We start from the raw sequence: 19,979 nt of genomic DNA, 5'->3' as shown, positions 1-19,979 counted from the left end.
CAAGATTTAGCAATCCCTTCCTCTGAATTATGTTACTTCGAGGTCAGGGATGGATAGCAGTCACAAGGACATGACAGTTTTAAGATCCAGTTTATTATTCTTGCCACTTTATTAGAGCTGGAATAAGGGAGCTGGATATCATTAGTAAGGGGAATATTTCTATACATCTGACTGCCAGAGTACTCCCTTATAGACCTGGCAAGTTGCAAGGTGTCAGACTTTGAAAATCTATTATATGCAAGCTTAGGAATTATTTTTAGAACTTTCTTAAAATTTATGCAAGATCTATGTTTCTTGTTTTTCCTTCAGACCTGTAGTGTTGGCTTAAACTAGCGCCTTGAGTCAGAAAGCAGATGCATGCTGTCAGTCACGTGAACAGCCCTGAGGAAGTCACTGGTACCACTGGGAGGGCTGCTGGGTTGCAACCTCAATCATCTGGCTTCACAAAGAGATTGACATGAAACCACACTTTTGAAAAACGTGTGCTCTCCTGCAAGACTCAAATTCAGCATATCCAGCAATGCTGTGTTAGAAAGATCAGTCTGACGACTCTTTTGGGACAACCTGCACCACACCTTTGTGACCTTACACCTGTGAGCAATGATGCCATCTTAGACTCATGTTGTATAATCCTTATGCCTACCATAGTGGATTCACTGTGTGTCTGATTCAACACTTATTAAATACCAGTAGAAGGGCTCAGACAGACCTACATGACAACCAAGTTTGGTTTCTAGCTAGGAAATGGTGGAGTGCTTTTATAAACACCAACAAGTTTCTGCAAGGTAGTTGGTTTACATCATGATACCATCAGAGGTTTATGGTAAAATCCTGCACTTCATTTCATATAAGCTACTTTATGTGACAGAGGAAAAAAAAAAGGGATCGTTCAACTTCTTTTTTACCCTGAGTCAGAGTTAAGCCCTTGTAGGAGAAGAACACTAACACACTGTGGACTGAACGACCGCAGTTCTGTAGTTGTTAAAACCAAACTGCAGTTCCCCCGAATACACTTCAGACAGAAGTCATAAAATACTGCATGATGTTATTTGTTTATTGTAAAATGCCAGGAAAAATATGTTCACCTTTGGGCATTTTTAAAGGTAAGGAACCATAAGGTGTGAAAGCATGCTGTCAGAAGTCTCATTAAGACATTATTTACTAGTTCAAAATGAATTTACATTGATCTTTTGAAACTACTGCTAACCACAAATGCATTAAAACTAAACAGTCTTCATTTACTGAGAAATAAATGTGTCAGCATAACCTTGACTTTTGTCCAATGCTGTTCTGGCTTTTAATTCACAGGAGCTCAGTGTTAAGCAGTTTATTGCTTGTTGTTCTAGAACACGCTAATTTAATTGCTAATATATTTCCTTCCTGCAATCATTTTCAAAATTGTTATCTTGAGAAAAAATATATATTTTTAAAGAACCTCCTTCAAAATTGAAGCAGTGCTGGGATATATTCACTGAAATTGTTTTCTGCTAAATATTAGGTATTGCTTAAAACTGTTTTAACCAAAGAGGCAGGTAAAACATATGGAAAAGGCTCCACAGTACAGGAAAGACATTGAGGTGCTGGAGTGGGTCCAGAGAAGGGCAATGAAGCTGGTGAGGGGTCTGGAAAACAGGTCTTATAAGGAGCGCCTGAGGGAACTGGGATTGTTTAGCCTAGTGAAGAGGAGGGTGAGAGGAGACCTTATTGCACTCTACAGCTACCTGAGAAGAGGTTGTAGTAAGGCCGGTGTTGGTATTTTCTCCCAAGTGACTAATGACAGAACAACAGGTAATGGTCTCAAGCTGCTCCAGGGGAGATTTAGACTGGACATTACGAAAAATTTCTTTACTGAAAGAGTGGGTAGACATTGGAACAGGCTGCCCAGGGGGGTGGTGGAGTCGCCATCCCTGGAGGTGTTCAAAAGACATATAGATGTGGTGCTTAAGGACATGGTTTAGTGGTGGGCTTGGTAGTGTTAGGATAATGGTTGGACCTGATGATCTTAAAGGTCTTTCTTTTCCAACCAAAATGATTCTATGATTATAAGAAGTTTTGGAGATTTGTAGAATATATGTGCACTCTTTAGCATTTAAATCAGTAATTTAATGTTTACATTGAAGAAAATGACGACTCTGTTAATGGTTCCAGACCACCATCTAAAAAATAAGTGATTTTTATTTGTTTGATAACTTTATAGCACACACTTAAAATACCACTATGATGCCTGATTCAAAGCCAAACAGGGCTTACAGGTTCACTTCACAGTGGTCTTTGGACTAAGTTTCTGTTGCAATAAGAAATCCAAGTCAAAAGGGCAAAAAGGATTTCCACATTTGGTTCCTGTCAGTACCTGGTATGGATTTGTTATCGGCCCCCCTTCTCAAGGATAGTGAATGAGGAAAAATAACAAATTCAAGTATGGCTTTTCCTTTCCTAGCCCAATGATGGCAAGTGCTTGGAGGAAGCACCGAGTTCTCTATATTTTAATCAAGACCTTCTGCAGTCTCATCCTTCTACTTTGCTATCCTAAGGTAAATATAATTAATTTTCACCTCTTGCTCTACCCTCCTTTTCACTGTTGAGTCTGTTTCATTCCTATTTATTACTACAGGCACTCTGTAAGCTAGATTTACCCTTGTTTCACAGCGCAAAGAAAATCCACATCGCTGGGGGAGAGCCGGGCAGGAACAGCTGCTCCATGAGGCCAGCCTGGAGCTGAAGCTGCCTCTTTGCAGAGCAACCTGATCCAATGCTCTTCAGGAAAGACCTGGATGGGCTGATCTAGGCCAACAGGGTGCTCTCAAAATTGCAAACAGGCCTACTTGATGTGCTTTGGAAAGTCACTCCTTCAATCCATGTGCTCTGTGCAGGTTTAAAGAAGTCTTTATACAAGGAGAGGTAAGGACACCAGCCTCACACAAGCTAGGGTAGCACTTGTACAGCTGAAGATCCAGGATTTGCACAGTGACTGATTTGAGTCCAAGCAGCTGAGACTCGAGTTTCAATGAGCTTGAAACTAGCTCATTTTAAGTTGCGAGTGACAAAAACTCAGCACCCAAGAATGATACCTTGAAAGCACCATATATTTTCCAGTCCTCACAGGCAGGCATGGTGTGTTTAGTTCGTATAGGAATGAAGGTATACAGCACATGGCAGACTTTCTGCATTAGCACTGTTCTGATGCCAAAATGGTAAACTTATATTGGAACATATAGTGGAGTCTGCAAGAAAATGAAGCAGTTTTTCTGCTCAGTCTCAGCTGAAAGGAAGAGCCAGGCTGAGGCATGGCACATAGAACTGGAGCAGAGTTCAGGGAAGAGTAATGTTGAGAAGAGATCTCATGTTGAAATTTATCATCTCAAGATCATGGGTAAAAAATAAGAGTGAACTGTTTACTCTAGAGGAGACAGCTGTTGGAAGACACAGTGATTGTCTTTATGTCCGTAACAAGGCTGTTGCAAAAAAAAAGCCAATACTCTCTTAAGCTTCTTGTCACAGCACACAGAAAAATAAGCGCAGAAGGAAAGATGCCTGTTGAATGCCATTAGGCAGAAGCAGGAGATCAGGCTGCCAGGAGAAGCTGGGAAGTCTTGTCAGGTTGAAACAGTCCCTTGGCAAAAGGTCTTGTCACAGTTGCTCCTCCTCCAGCCTGGAGGGTGGGTTAGATTACTTCCTAAGGGACATTTCAACCACATCTTCCTGCCTCATTATCTTCATTTCATGAAAAGGAAGGTTTGGCCTTATGGCCAAACTCCTCCACCAAGCAGCCTGTTTTCTGTCAATCTTTGCATTTCTTGCTCATCATAAATTCACTATAACAATTTCATTGTTGGTTTTTTTTTTTCCGAAGTGATTAGTTAACGAGCCCACACCCTGTAGAGCTGGCTGAAGAGGTACGCCTGAGAAGGGCTGCCACCTAAGTAATTTCACTTACTGCAGTTCCTGCCTGGAGATGGCATGGCCTCAGTGGAGCCAGCACCTGGTAGGGCCGGACCTGGAGGCAGAAAAAGTGACCCTGTGGAGGCAGAGGGGCAGCCAGCAGGCTGGCGAAGCCACCTCCTCCAGGCTGACCTCTCCGTGTGCAGAAACGAGCTCTGCTCCACTGGACTAGAGCAGACAGGCTGTTTAAATTTCTTAAATCCCCACGACCCCTCAGTTGCTACTCAACTTACAAGGTGTTCTCTAGATCTGACTGACGTTAGACACATTCTGAAGTATCAAAACACTGTTTTATCAAGATATAGCTGTTTTCACAATTAATACATGTAACCAAATCTTCTATGGAAAATCATCAGTCATAGTGCCTCAGACTTTATCCAAACATATTATTCGTTCTTTCCTCTAGATATTGATGCTATGACTCCCTCTCCAAAAGCAGAAATTATATATTTGCTTATTGTTAACGTTAATTTATACTCCAGCATTCCCAAAGTCCCTCAGAAGCTTGTGAATGCAGGTGTGAACACAAACTTCGTATTACTCAGGGTCATGAAGCACACAAGGATAACTCTAATTGGAAATTACATTTTGCCCAATTAAGAGATCATCATGGGTTATGGGCCCCAGGATTCTTGCATGCTTGGAAATAGAGAAGAAAATACTTGCGAAAGTTGCCAAGGGAATTATTATGTAAATTCTTGAAACCTGAGAATTAATAAAATGCTAGGTGATGGCTACAAGTTATCTTATTTATTCCAATGCTGACCCTTCATTTTTACTGGACAAAAGCATAAGGTATATTCTCTTAGCTTTGGTATCTTACCAAGTTTAAGTGAGAGGAGGTTTCCAGAGAGCGGAAATAGTCTATATTAGTCTTTTATAATTCCCTGCTCTGGTCAGGAGTGCCTTACATCACTGGTCACATCCGGCCTGTTACATGTCCTGCAAAGAGATCTGTGTCCAGAAAGGCAGTCCAGCAATGAAAGACTGTTCTGTGCAAGTCTCCAGACACCTGGAACCCAAAATACTTGTATTGTATGAGGCGTTGGCTTGCAGAGTCTAAGTCTTCTTTCAAATTACTCCTGATTGATGTGTGTTATAGGTCCTGTTAAGGTCCACAGTACAAGGAAGAGACCAGCAAGAAGAGCTCAGCATATCCTGCAAAAGTAATTATAGGAACATGAAAAAACAACTAAAAATACAAAATTCATATTCTATATTATAGATCTACAAGCTGGCTCCTCCTTTTAACAAGAGCTGTCCCTTTAGGGTCAGTTGATCCACCTGTGTTCTACATAATAATAAAACAGTAATATTCACCCTTGTCTAGCCCTCAAGTCAGTTAATCATGCCTTTCCCTCCACTCCCACCCTCCTTCCTGTTCCATTTTCCATCTCAACTGTACCTGGCAGCATTATTTTTGTAACTCTAAGTCACAGAAAAGTATTTTGCAGCTGTCGGTGCTAAAAATCTTCACTCGTTAGTATACGATCATTCAATTAAAAGAATAAATAGTGACCAGAGGTTGATTGGAACTGACTTTGCTTCCCACATTTCCACAGTTTAAGATGGAAGTAATAGAGGAAATGTTGTGTGGAAAATGCTCACATATTCCCTGCTAATGGTGGAAATGCTTAAGTATCATCTGCACAGAGCTAATATAAACCAAAGTGGTTTATTACCACCGTTTTGTGATTTATGACTCACATTATGACTTTATTTTGAAATGGTTTCATTAAAAATTAATGTGTGGTGAAGGAAGAATGCACAACAAGTTACAGCGATTGGGGCCAAGGCCACTCAGTGATTTATTCCTTATAATCCACTGAAACAGGCGTTTCTGTGCTGCATCTATTCGGATGCTGCAAGATGCAACGTATTGTGCTGGAACTTCCCAGGTGAGGCAGTCACACTGTCCTGTCCAGCTGCCAGTGCTGCACACCACAGGGGCTTGAGGTTTGGGTCTTTTTAAGATCTGAGTAGTTTATAGCAAAATCTGAATAATTTATAACCAATGTTCTCAGCATTGATTAGTGTTCTTTTGTAACAGAATGTCTTTTTGATAATGCTTCATTCCTTTAATGTCTTGTGAAAACTCAAGAAACCGGTTATTGCATAGCTTAATGGAAAAATCAGCTTTCATTTTCATCAGGTATGTAATGGAGGATAAGTATTAATATTTTTTTCCTCTCTCAGCTGTGCACAGCATTAACACGGAGACAAAAGAGGACCAGTCAGGAGACAAGTTAACAGTCCTAAGGAAACACATTCCCTGCCACGCTCTGGGAAGATGCTCTCCCTCAGCACTGCCTTGCCAGGATCACTCACTGGGACAAGGTCCCCCAAGTCCGTTGGCAGAAGCATTCCCTGCTCCCCATTCTGATCTCCTCCCTAGGGAAATTGTGCTTGGCTACTTCCATGGCACTCTTCCCATCATCAGCATCATTAAGTGACTCACCGTCACTTCATAAATTAATAGGCCCACATGGGAAAATGGAGGGAAAGAGAAGTTGTTGAGAGCAATAAAGAGCGTCACCAGTTGGGAGAAGAGAATTGAACCCAGGAGGCCTGGTGTCCGCAAATATCATCCCTTTCCAGGGGCTGCGCATGATCCAGCTTTGACAAGTTATACCTTCCAAGAGGTTCAATCTAAGCCAAATATATACATACACAATATAGTTTTAAAATCAGGTGATTTAATAATACAAGCAATAGTAATACAACAGTTCCTCCTCATTTCTGAATTTTGTTTATGTAGGTTGACACAAGAATATGTCTGTGAAAGGAGAAAATTTTTCTTTTGGTGACATAGATGACATCGACTTCAAATAGCTTTATAAAGACTTTTTTGTACTAATAATGCCTCATTTGAAGAAAAGACAGAATCTAGGTTTGAAGTAGAGGAAATCATTATCAGTTCTGCATTTGAATGTAAAAAATTTCAGACAATTAAACACTAGACTTCTTTGTTGTAATTTCTGTTTGGTTTTGAGTTCATTATTAAATGCTGCCAGGGTCATATGCAATAACCAGGGCTTCAGCCAGAGTCAGACTCCAGACACCTTTTTATTTCAGGAGCGTGTTCGCCTAATTTAAACACATTCAGAACTTCTTTTTCTTGGTTTGGACTATAAAGCAGAAAAAGTTTCACTGAACTAAGGCCATTATGTTACTAGTAAGAATATGCCCTTTGGGATTTAATGAATATTCTTTATGTAGACTGACTTCAGCCCTGCAGGTAATTCATCTTAACTTCCCTGGTTGTCTTTCCTTATTCAGTTGGATACGCCAATAAACACAGTGTTCAGAATAATTACACCATTTTCTTCACATACAACTTATTCCTCTACAACTTAAGGGATTTATTTCTAGACACTGTTTCTGAAATTATTGCATGAGTATAGAAAATTTCCTTCCATGTCCACAACTTCCAAACAAACTCTTTCCTTTATTGTTGCCCAAATAGTCAGGGTCTGGTTATCATACATAGGCAAATGCTTTGCAACTAGAGGATGTGAGGTAAATGGTGTGGGACACACACACACATGATGACGATGGATGACATTTCCTCATTACATTTTAAAACTCAGATTTTGACAAAGAAAACCATAAGAAACCTTCTCAGGAGCAGCTTGCAACTGACACTTCCACTGACAGGTTCAAGGAGTGCTGAGGAAAAATGGCACTTAAGTGCAACAGCTTATCAGACTTTATCTTTTGGGAAACAAAGTACTTTATGTTTTGTCTCTGCACATGCTTTGCTTGATGGGGCACCAGTCTACCATAATGTTGTTATCATTATTAATAATACATCTGTGCTGTGTAGGAAAGCTCTGCCTTCCCAGGACTCAGGACCCTGTATTTTATGCCACTCTCTGTGCCTGCCTGAAAGAGCTATGAGGGGTGGCCAACTCCCCCACGGTGGTCGTATGTCCCCCACCCCGAGCCATCCCAGTGTGCCTGCAGTGGGGCTGAGGCAGTTCCTGCATCCGGGCACCTCCAAGGAGCTGAACTGACTGCCTGACTCCCTCTGGCTCCTCCAAGCCAAGGAACTTGGGTCTGGGAAACGTGCTTCCCAACCCCAGGGGCAGAAAGGCTCTTTAATACCCCTGCTTCACCGAGCGTGCCAAGCCAGAAATCTCAGCTCTGGCTAGAGGCAGATGGTTGTTTATCACTGGCTGGCATCTTCCTGCCAAACGGGTGGTGGCAGGCGGTTGGCACCACATTTCCAGGTCTAATTCCAGAGTACTTTAGTGCTCATAGGAAATTCTTTGTAACATTCCCTTTGCTCTAATATTCAATTAGCTTTCAAACAAGTGAAGAGCGTGGATGAGCTGAGATGGCCATTTTACCAAGTACTGTACCATCACAAAGAGTTCACAGACAGCTGTTTCAAAGTAATTGAAGTCATAATGTGCAGAAAAATGACTTTTCTAATGGTTGCCTTGAAGATTTATTTTTTTTTAATGTAATTAAAAAGTAGATTTAGAAATATGCTCAGCAACCCAAAAGATTAAATATTAATATGGTGCATAATTAATAAATGATACATCTCTTGATTACTAATGGGTTATTGACTCTAAAAGCCTAACATTATGGAATATTAGGGCAAACAAAGGCTTTGGGGGAATATCTCTAAGTTTCCAGGATGAAGCTGCATCTTTGTCCTTCTGAAAAGTTGCACACCTCTTTCAACACACTCCAAACCGCTGAAAAATAGCTTTAGACTGAAAGGTATGATTATTATAACCACTTTTGAAAGCTGTGTTCTTACCATTTATTCTACACTGGAGTCCCACCCTGCAGGTTCTTCTGTCAATGAAAATTCTGCCTGAAGAGGTATTTTGTCTTAGAATAGAAATTTATCACATTGCCATTTTTGTTATCAGCTTATTCCTTTCAAAGATATTACAACACTTTGCTGAAGTCAGGTGTCAGCACTGGTGTCTATGCTAAATGTGCCTTGGTAATAAAATGAAACTGAGAAGGCTGTGAAATATTAATCAAAATTCTTTGAGACAAACAGTTAGCAATTTTGAAAGATAATACTTGGTTTTGCGAGAAATTACAGTAGCATAATAGCAGCATTAACAATTCCGAATTGTAAAATTGCAGAGACTGGAGAGAATACAGAATTATGAATTTAATTATATTGGTAGATCCATTTGCCTTGCCTGTTTCAAACATCAAACTTGTAACAAGATGGTCACTAGCTGAGATGCTGCTGCCAGCTGGCCTTCCTTGTACCCCAAAGTCTGAGAGGTAAGATTGGACAGGAAGACTCACTTTGTCATGGAAGAGGCTGAGAATGAGAATATTAGCAAGTGTTTTAACACAGAAATTTTGTTGCATTTGTACACAAGAAAAGGGTCCAACTGAAGCAAATGCTGCCTTCCAGCTCAGCGGCATGTTTCATTTAAAAGAACAAACAGCTGTATTTCATAACCATTAAAATATCAGCGTCCAGATCCCAAAATGCCAAAGCGGTGATTTGTCTGAAGGCAGCTCTTTGCTGAGGTGTCTCAGACCTGAGAAGCAGCTTGCAGCCCACATGCTGCCACAGGTTTCCCGTGCATCTTTGGGCAAGCAGACAAAATCCAGGGTGATTTTGTGGGAGCCTGACAGCTCCTGTGATGGACCTGTGGGACCCAACCTCAGCACCTGCCCTCGGGGCACAAGGCAAGGCTGGAGCTGAGTCACCCCTGTATTTTTTTCGTGATTGCCACCAACTGCCCAGGTGCTGCTTGGCTGTACTGCTGCCCAGCCAGTCATTCCCCTCTTGTGCTTGTACAAACAATTGCTCTTGTTTTATTGTATTTTCCTCTGTCCTTAGCAAATAAAACCATAATTTTTTTTTTCAGATTATTTATATTATTTATCAAGATCATGTTCAATTTTAATCCTGACTTCTAAGTGTGCTTGCAGCCTCTCCCAGTTTATTTAATCCCTGTTAGGGATGATTACATACTTATGACTATTTAGGGTCCATTATCTTTAATTAAGTTAAGAACTCTTTTATTCAGGGTTTTTTTTTTCACTCTTACATCTTACCTGGCTCAGATTTAAAGACCAAAAAAGATAAAACTTTTTTTGATAATCTACAGGGTTTTTTTAGATGGTTTTTCAAAATTATCATGGCAGTATACATATAAGAATGCATGCATAAATAAAACAAAATATTTTATTTAATCAAGTGCCTAAACACAAAAAGGAGGGCAAAAAGCTTAAAAAGAAATTCTCCTTCACAATCAACAAATGCAATCCATGGTATTCCTAGCTGAGGAGGCTTTTAGAAAAAAGTCCTTATGATACCAATAAGCTATTAACAGTCACTTTAACCCAGAACTAGAATATTCATTATTCTTTAAGTGTTTGATATGTACAGCACTATCATCACTTCAAGAAGCAGCATCCAGAAAACCTGTCCTTTCAGTCCATTCTCACCTATGACAGGCTCAGGTCTTTCATTCAAAGCTCTGGGACTCCTCTCACAGTCAGTGGTGCTTAGAAATGGAAAAAAACACCCTTTGGAAGTCAAAATAAGTGACATCAATAACAAAATACAGTTTTCAGAGCAGGTGTTTTTACACGTTAATTTTTTGTGTTTACACACTAAAAGATCATTCCTGAGAGGACATGCTGTCAACCTACCAGCTAAATATACAACAGAATATGTATCACTGCATTAATTAATAACTGATAGCCAGTACCTAGATCCAGCTTACACCAGACCACAGCTACAGTCTTAGTTGGCTTTTGAATTATTTTTTTTTAAATTATCAGGTCTTGAAAAAGTATCAGAAATTAAGATGATAATAAACAAGTCTCTTTTTTTCACGCAAATTTAGACTATTCCTATATAGATATAATAGGTCTAATGAAACCAACCAGAACAGAGGCTTCATACATCAGGTTCCATCAATTTTATGCTTCAAAGGTGTTGTAGAATCTAAATGAAAAATGCTTGTACTCTTGTGTTAGGAACACACAGAGTTAAACCTATTTCTATGGACTGTATGACATGATTTGCTTTCAAAATTGTGTTGATTTAAAAGAAGACTACTTCTAGAAGTGTTTGTTGTACATGAAAATTCTACTATGTACAGCTATGCATGATCTACAACAAGAATACCTGTTTTCAAGTAGGTGAAACATCCCACGTACATATTTACAGAGAGACTTCATATGAATTGAATCTTACTTCGGGTAATTTTGTTTGGGTTTCATAATATTCCCTTGCAGATCACAAAATAAGTAAACCGCTGCATTTTTTCGACTCTCTGCTCTTATACTGAGTCTTCAACTCAATGTTTTAACATTGGCTAATTGACATTAAAGCCAAATCCACTTTATGAATCTCACTGAGACCACCAGCAAAATGAATGTACGAGGGATCATTTTCAGATTTTTCTGGGTGAAATAGCTATCTTGCCAAACAGGGAATGCTACAAGATATAACACAAGTAATTTTGAGTACTTCTGGGGAAGAAAACAGCTTTCACTCCTTGGTTCATTTAGCTTATTTTTCTGCTTTTTAGCCTTGGGATGGCAAACGCACTTTCTCATTGCAACAGATACAGACTAGTCACAGCTATCAGGCAAGCTGCACCTCTAACTCTACAGAACAAATCACCATCAGTTTTATTGTTGTATCCTAGAATACTTTTTTTTTTTTTTTTTTTTTTTTAATTCTGGCTTATTTGCTCTGGTTTGAGCCAAGATCCTCTTATCCCTGAAGAGAATGACAGGGATGAGCAATTCCAATATCAGCCCCAACAATGTTCAGTCTATTAAGTTACAGAAAATGCAGTATATTATTAAACCATTATGTTGAACAGCTGCATTTTATCCTGAAGAACAGCTTTGAGGGAGCTGCACTTGGAACAGCTTCTGCTTTTCTACCATAGGTGGAAAGCTTAGAGCAGTGAATTGGCTCTAACTCCCAAGCTGGCAGAAGAGTACTTCCTATCTCAAGGGAGGGGTCTGGCCATTCTTCTTTTTTATTGTTCCCGCAGCATCATAGCCACAAGATAGCACAGCCTGTCACTGCTCCAGTAAGACCACTGTCCTCTAGATCTTCAACAAGGTAGCAACACTGCAGGAGCAGATATGTCAAACAGCAAACAGTCTGAGCAGAGAAAGGCAGGTTACATAGAAAAATGTTGCAAATGTAATAATAGGAAAATAATCCCTTGGAACTCTTAGGATATATAACAATAAAACAAAACAAGCATGTGCTGGAAATTAAATCTCCCAGCCATATTGATTGCTAATGGCCTTTTTTAAATTTCAACCTTATTTACTATGTAGAGATAAGAGCTGACTCTGAGCACTTTGTCTGATTCAGAACCTTGTACAAGAAATCTAAAGATCACTCAAATTAAGAGGAGATGGCTAACTACTCCCCTGGGTTATACAGAAGAATGTTTTATTTGCCCCCATTAGAGCAAAAGAATAGCACAGAACAGATTCAGTCCAATCAGAGATACCATTCAACAAAAAGTGGCAGCTGCTTTTGTTTTTCTTAAGGAGCGCAGAAAAATATGTTTGTTTCCACTAACATTATGCTTTCCTCTGTTGCTTCTTCTGATGTTTTATTGTTGTCATTCTGCAAAAACTAGAGCTCTGCAGCAAAAAAATCCCTTTAAAGGTAAAATAACCTTTACCTGTTCTAAAATATAGTTATGTGTTCATTCACATTTGAACAAAAGAAATTTCTGGCAGAATAAGGATATCCTGAATAGTAAGACATAAAGCAATATTCTAAGCAAAAGAATACAAAACCACTCTCTCTTTCTAAACAGGCTACACACTATAAGATCAACAGCACTGAAATCACAGTAGAGGGTACTGACAGAACACTTGAGTAACCAGCCCTGATTGAAGGCTCTTATTAACGATATTTTAGTTTTATATTCCCTGTGTGACTTGGCATCACAAATATAGCTGTCATAGACAGCAATAGAGCAAGAAGTGGCTGTTCTTTCATTATTTTGAACTTTCCCAGCAGGATTCACCACTCTGGCTTTTTTGAGCAAGTTGTGGTTTGGAGCATGCAGGCAGTATGCATTATGTACTAGCTTGCATATTTCTACCTTAAATAGGTGGTGTAACTCTAAGAGACTGAGTAGACCTGTTTGCAAAATATGAGTCACTCCAAACCTCAGCATGAAACCTCAAACCATACTCTACACTTTAAGATTAGAATTGGTTCAGGAAAGTACTTCTGTCTTCTGTCTCTGTAGAGAATAGGGTTTATGGAGGGAGGCCAGCACCTTGGTACAGGATTAAAAAAAAAACGTGTTTTTCTCTCCCTGCAGTCTGACAGAACATCACTCAAAAGCAGACTGAAAAAGAAATAAAAAAAACCCTCTTCCAGAAGACAACAGTTTTTAACATTTTATTGGCATGGAGGGGTCTGAAAGGCTGGAGGAGAGACCTCAAAAATCAAAAGATAAATACATGCAAAAAGTTTTATCTAATGAGAGCTGTCAAGATCTCTGTCCTGAATCACCTGCATTTTCTAGACCTTTAGAGGCAAAAGGACTTGGGCAGAACAAGGTCATGCCACATCTCTCCTTCCACTCTGCCACAGATCTCCCTCCCAAAACACATCTAACAGCTTGTCCAGGCAACAGCGACAGGGACACCCACTGCAGCATCCCGTAGGGTCTCAGCAAAGGCAAGCAATCTCTGCAGGACTGCTATGGGTATGGAGAAGACTCTACGGGCCCAGGCCCCTGATAACCGTGGTGCAGAGCAAAGTACCAGCCATGATGACTGAATCTGATTCAAAACCTGTGGAAGCTTATGGGAGCCTTGTTGTTGCCCTAAATGGGCTGGGGAGATCAGGCTTGCTCAGTTTTATGCATGTACTAAAACCCAGTGGTTTCCAAACCTCTCTGCTGTTGTTATGAAGTAAGGAAAGACTGGATGACTCCCATGTTTGGAAAGAGCTTCAAGGATGTTCTGGAGCAGACTAAGACCTTCTTGTATCGGTGGTCCCTCTGCTCAAGCGTTTGCATCACAAAATGCTTTGCAAACAGAATCAATGCATTTTGGTTATTGCAGAGGATGTGCCACTATTAAATCTTTCCAGGGCACTGGAAAATTTTCCCTAGATGATTCAGTGAAAGCTAAATTTTTTGTAAATCCTTTTCTGTAAAAAGAATCTCATAACTAAGTATTTTCCACCATGTTGAGAGTTTCAAGAAAAGGAGAATATAATCCAGCAGGGTTGTGAAATAAAGACAGCAAAAATGCAAATTTGCCCAAGTTCCTTAAAGTTGTTGGGTTTTTTCATTTTATTTTTTCAGTATTTTTACTGTGGTATGTTGCAGAATGTAGTGCCTAATATCCAACTGTATCAATTTACCTCCTATTCCTGAATACAGACTTATTTACAAAAGGTGGAAGGTAAAAGAAGGAAGAAAGGAATACTTTTTATAGTATTTCCAAATTTGCTAGAAACATTTAATGAAAGTCTGAAGAAAAATGAAGCTCTTTGTGGTGTTACTTAACACACATACTGAAGAAGAGCCCTTACGAATGGCTATAAATATTTGTTTGCACTCAAAGAAAGCAAAACTACTTTTTGAAGAGAGCTCATTAGAAAAAGAAAAAACCACTTTTTTATTCTCTACCACAAATGCAATGCTTTCCTCCTTGCCTTTATCTGATAGAGCAGGTTTCAGGAAGATGGCAAACTAAATTGTCTTCTTCGGGACAGCTCCACAGCAAAGAAATTATTCCTTTCAAAGTGGCTGGCAGGATTGCATTATCATTTCTCAAGTGCCTCTCATTTTTTAGATCCTGAAACAGCTATTAGATATTTCAGCCTAAAAGATTCAAAGTGTTGTGCAATTTCTCTGCAGGCACAAAGTGGACTTCAGTTCGAGTTTACAGAGACTGTCCAGTTGGATCTAACCACACAGGCATGACACACCTTCTCCAGCACACTCACTATATGTACTTTGTTCATTTATACCACTTAAAGGAATCGAAAAAAAATAATCCTTCAATCAAGGAGGTAAAATCCTGAAAAAATCTGCACTACTCCCCCATACACACACACTTCTAAGTGCTGGAATATCTTCTGTTAGATCAAAGGAGATGGTTCATATGACCTTTTTTAAAAAAAATGCTAGGAAAACTTCCTGTCAACTCATTTCTTTCCTCCCCAGACCAATCAGAAAACTGAAAAAAAAGTCTGTCATTGGTAGAACTCTACCATGTTTTTCGTTCCTTTCATGCTCAGCACTGTTATCTTCATCTTCTCCCACAAGACACAGGAGTGTGTACCAGAGCACAGCCTTTCCAGGATCCTGGTGACACAGAGAAGGATGTTTTCCTGCTTGCAGATTTGCGTTACGATACAGCCCCACAACAGCTGATCACACAGTACCTTCCCATGCCCGTCTCATCTCTCAGACTTCAGTTTTAGAGTTGTCCTTTTTAACAGCAGTGCATTGAATGGGCACTCTTACATTTTTTTCCCTCTCAAGGTTTCAGCAATATCATTGCAACCCAGGCCTGCACTTCCATCTGGCCGACATGGTCCTCAGAGGTGCTCCCCAGGCATGGGCTGAGCCAAGGCAGGGCTCCTGAACCTTTTACCATCTTATTTATAGCTGAGCATCACTGACCTGAATGTGAAGTCATAGAATCATTAGGTTAGAAAAGACCATCAAGTCCAACCATCATCCCCACACCACCATGCCCACTAAACCATGTCCTGATGTGCTACATCTGCAAGTGTTTTTGAACACCTCCAGGGATGGTGACTCCACCACCTCCCTGGGCAGCCTGTGCCAATGTTTGACCACTCTTTCAGTAAAGCAATTTTTCCTAATGTCCAATCTAAACCTCCCCTGGTGCAACTTTAGGCCATTTCCTCCTGTCCTATCACTTGTTACTTGGGAGAAGAGACCGACCTCCACCTCACTGCAACCTCCTCTCAGGTAGTTGTAGAGAGCGATCAGGTCTCCCCTCAGCCTCCTCTTCTCCAGGCTAAACAATCCCAGTTCCCTCAGCCGCTCCTCATCAGACCTGTTGTCTATACCCTTCCCCAACTTTGTTGCCCTTCTCTGGACATGCTCCAGCACCTCAGTGTCTTTCTTGTGGTGAGGGACTCAAAACTGCACACAGTATTCAAGGTGCGGCCTCACCAGTGCCGAGTACAGGGGGACAATCACTTCCCTACTCCTGCTGGCCACACTGTTTCTGATACAGGCCAGGATGCTGTCGGCCTTCTTGGCCACCTGGACACACTGCTAGCTCATGTTCATGCAGCTGTCAGCCAACACCCCCAGGTCCATTTTTGGCTGGCAGCTTTCCAGCCACTCTTCCCCAAGCCTGTAGCGCTGCATGGGGATGTCATGACCCAACTGCAGGACCCGGCACTTGGCCTTGTTAAACCTCATACAATTGACCCTCAGCCCATTGATCCAGCCTGTCCAGGTCCCTCCTACCCTCGAAGGGATTTAGTGTCATCTGCAAACTTACTGAGGGAGCACTCAATCCCCTCATCCAGATCATTGATAAAGATATTAAACAAGTCTGGCCTTACTGAAAGCAATGGGCACACCTTTCTCAGTGACCTTAGTAGGAATTTGGCCCAATATATAGGCTTATTTCCATCTTTAACTTTTATGAGATTAGTCGTGCTCCATGCCTTTTCAGCAAGTATCATTATTTGCCAACATTATTACCAACTCTGCCTTGCTCTGAAAGGTAGAGGGAAGAAGCAATTACAAGGCTCTTTGCTCTCCTTGTTAATCACAGAATGACACCAAAAGGCCAAGAGAAGAAATGCAGGCAGGGAATGTGTGCTAAGCTCCGTTGGAAAGGCAGCATCAAGCCAGAGGAGAACCACTTCGATGTGGCTCTGTTGCCTAGGTCATCATGCCAAGATGCATCGCCCCACACTGCTCTGCCCACTGCAGCAGAGGAAAATTCAGCCGTCCTTGTGCAGGGGTGGGATGGTGAAGGCATCCTCAGCCACTCCTTAGAGTCAAAGCACCCTATGTTTCGGAGAATTTCTGGTTTTAATGTTTTCAGATGTATAAGCCTGTAACAACAGAATCAAATCAGAGATAGTTCAGCAAAGTGAAAATGAGTGTGACAGCAGCAAAGAGGAGGAGAAATACAAAATATCGTGAAAAGTATAAATTCCCCTTCAGAAAACCAGAAGAACTGCTCAAATCCCTTTTTCAATGTGCTATTAAAAAAAATCTCCACACATTTATAGAGGAAAAAATGTAAAAATACACACAGTTGGTAGAAACTGACCATCAAAATAGTTTGTAGGCTCCACAAACAAAAACCAATAGCCTGAAGATGCCAAGCTATTTCAGACTCCATAGTCTGAAAAATACTCAAATTCCTCGAAACCTCTCAACCCAGGAAACTGATCCTGGAAGCTACTGTCCTGAGGCAGCTGCTGGGTTTGGGCTCCCTTGCAGGCTCCACAGATCTGAAGAAAGGAACTATAAGGGGAATGTGTACGCAACCGGACAGAGCAAGTCTAATCTGGAGGTGTTTTGCTGTTGCAGCGTTAAAGTGCAGCACAGCCTTGGGGATGAAGCAAGAAGGCCCAGCCACCCACAGGGTCCCATCCATTAACTCCTCTTACTCACCAGGAAACCATCCCAGAAACAAGCTACCCAGCCCCAGGGGACAAGTCCAGCAGAACGTCTGGGATTCTACTAACAAAATGCTAATACAGACTAACCCACTCAACAAGACTCATAACTAGGCTTCCTGAATGTCTACAAGTTACCACACACAGGATATATGTATCTATTAATCCTCACCTTATTAAGTTTCTATCACCTTATTTAAAGCAACCCGCTGTTGACCTAGAACACAAGAGATTTCACTGAGACCTTTTCAGCTACAAGTTAAAAACCATGTTAAACCTAGCACCTAAATACTCTTCCCTATTACAGGGCACAAATTCTCCTCAGAACCTTGTCACTAATCACTCATGCTAAACTTTTCTGAGACAGATGAAGCCCTTAAATCAAAGAATGTGAAAGGGAATAAGTGCTGTTTGTTAGCACAGATGTTGGCACGTGGCAGCTCAGTTGCTTTAAAAGGCTGCTCTCTTGCCTGAGCCCTGCCTTTAGAAGGTATGTGTTTTCCTGAGATACTGTCTTAGATGCAAGCAAGCAAACGAAAATTTTTTACTGGTGTAATATAGGTTATGATATTTAGAGGTTCTATTTAGAAAGAAAGGAACAAAAAAAGTCAGCAGGTTATGGCATAGTTGACAGGTTAGACAGTCAGCTCCACAAGGAGAGATTTTTAAAGGAAAAGTAAGGAAAGGCAAGGTGTGCAAAACAGCAGAAAATTAAGCAAGGTGCAACTATGCTATGTATTTTTTTCATTCTTACAGCGTAAGTTAAATCCTTAATCTTTTAGTGATTTCTGAAGTTGGTAGTTTCTCGGTTCTTCAACTCACAGTGATATCTTTGATCACCGTAGGATGCTGCTGTAAGCTTGAGTTATCTCAGCTGGAGTGTAGTTATACCAGAGGAGAGTAAACCTGCTGCAAATGCCCTGATGTTGTGCCTAGTTTCCCTCATAGCACCACTGTGAAACAGCTCGAAAGAGCAGTGCTGTGACTCCTCTGTGTCAGACAATGCAGTCGCTGCTCTGCATGGTGCAAGCTTTTGCCCAGAGCAGTCCCACAGCACTTGGGCAAAACAAACCATATTTAACTGTAGCTAGAAAATGGCGTACTTTGTCTCTCATGGTGGTGGCGTTCAAAAGCGACCCAATTAATAGAGGTAGCTCAGATCAGTATAAGGAGGACGTTGATATTCTACAATACTAAAGAGCAAGAATTAAGTGAGGAGGGGGAAGAAAGGGAGGGGTATCAACACCGGTTTAAACACTGTCAAGGCAAGGTGGCTTTAAATGCAAAAGGGACTAAAGGTTAAGGTCTTTGCTTGATTCACTGTTACTTGATACCTACAGGAAATTAAACCACAGAAGCTCAGGTCAAAAAGCATTAATAAAAGCAAGGAAATTCAGAAGTTTGGAAAAAATGCTAACATACTTTAATGTCATTTTCCCTGTTTCAGGGGTGTTCAGGCGAGTGTATCACATTGTGTACCACACTGTATGGGCTGCAATACACAGCGTGAACTGTGGATTTCAGCGCTGTCACTGAATTTTCCGGGATTGGCTGGTTCCAAGTCATAGTGGAATATTACTCACATACAGTACTCATGCAGTTTAATCCAAACAATACCGTGTATAGACATTCCACCATCTGTTAGGAATTGTGGCAACACTGTAGGGCACAGCTGATAATGTTTGAAGTAGAGATCCTTTGGTTTGGGCGAGGAGCTGTGGTGAGCAGCTTGCTGCTTTTGGTGGAAAATAAATGCTAAGTTGCTGGAACAAAGGAGAGAATGATTTTCCTTGTGTAGCCATTTTAGCTAACAGCTTTGCATTGGCCAAAAGTGTGTCGCGTGGTCTAACTCACAGCAGAAACTTTACGAATTAGATAACTGGTCTGAAATGGCACAAACTAGGTTGTTCATCTTAAAAATGCCTGGGTTTGCAGCTGAGAAAGCTTTAATCAATGTCTTTTCATTGAGGATAAGTGGAGAAAGATGGCCACCTTTTACTTGTAGTGCTCTTTGCTGTCATATGGGAAGCCCCTGATCTTGTTCTTCTCTTGGTCTGCTCTGTGGCTGGTTTTTGGATGTGTAAAAGTGCATGTGTATCATTCTTCATGTAAGCCCTCTTGCCCCTTTCCCACCACTTGAAAGAAAGCTAGAAGTCTGTATCATCATAAAGGCACGCCCTTAATGGAAATCTTTGACAGCGCATTGGAAACTCTCAAACTGCTGGAAATTGCCAAGAGAGAAAGAAAACCCTAAAAACTCAGTAAGAACAAAACCAAAGTATACTATATGATAGCAGATCATCAGCTTAATTCAGTTATAAAGTGTATTCAGCAAAAAGGTACTTGAGACAAAGTGTATATTCCCCATACACAATAATAAATCAAGATCACTTACTTG

This window comes from Leptosomus discolor, chromosome 1 (assembly GCF_034619465.1).
Source record: "Leptosomus discolor isolate bLepDis1 chromosome 1, bLepDis1.hap2, whole genome shotgun sequence".
NCBI classification, from domain to species: Eukaryota; Metazoa; Chordata; class Aves; order Leptosomiformes; family Leptosomidae; genus Leptosomus; species Leptosomus discolor.
Note: the sequence above shows the minus strand (reverse complement) of the source record.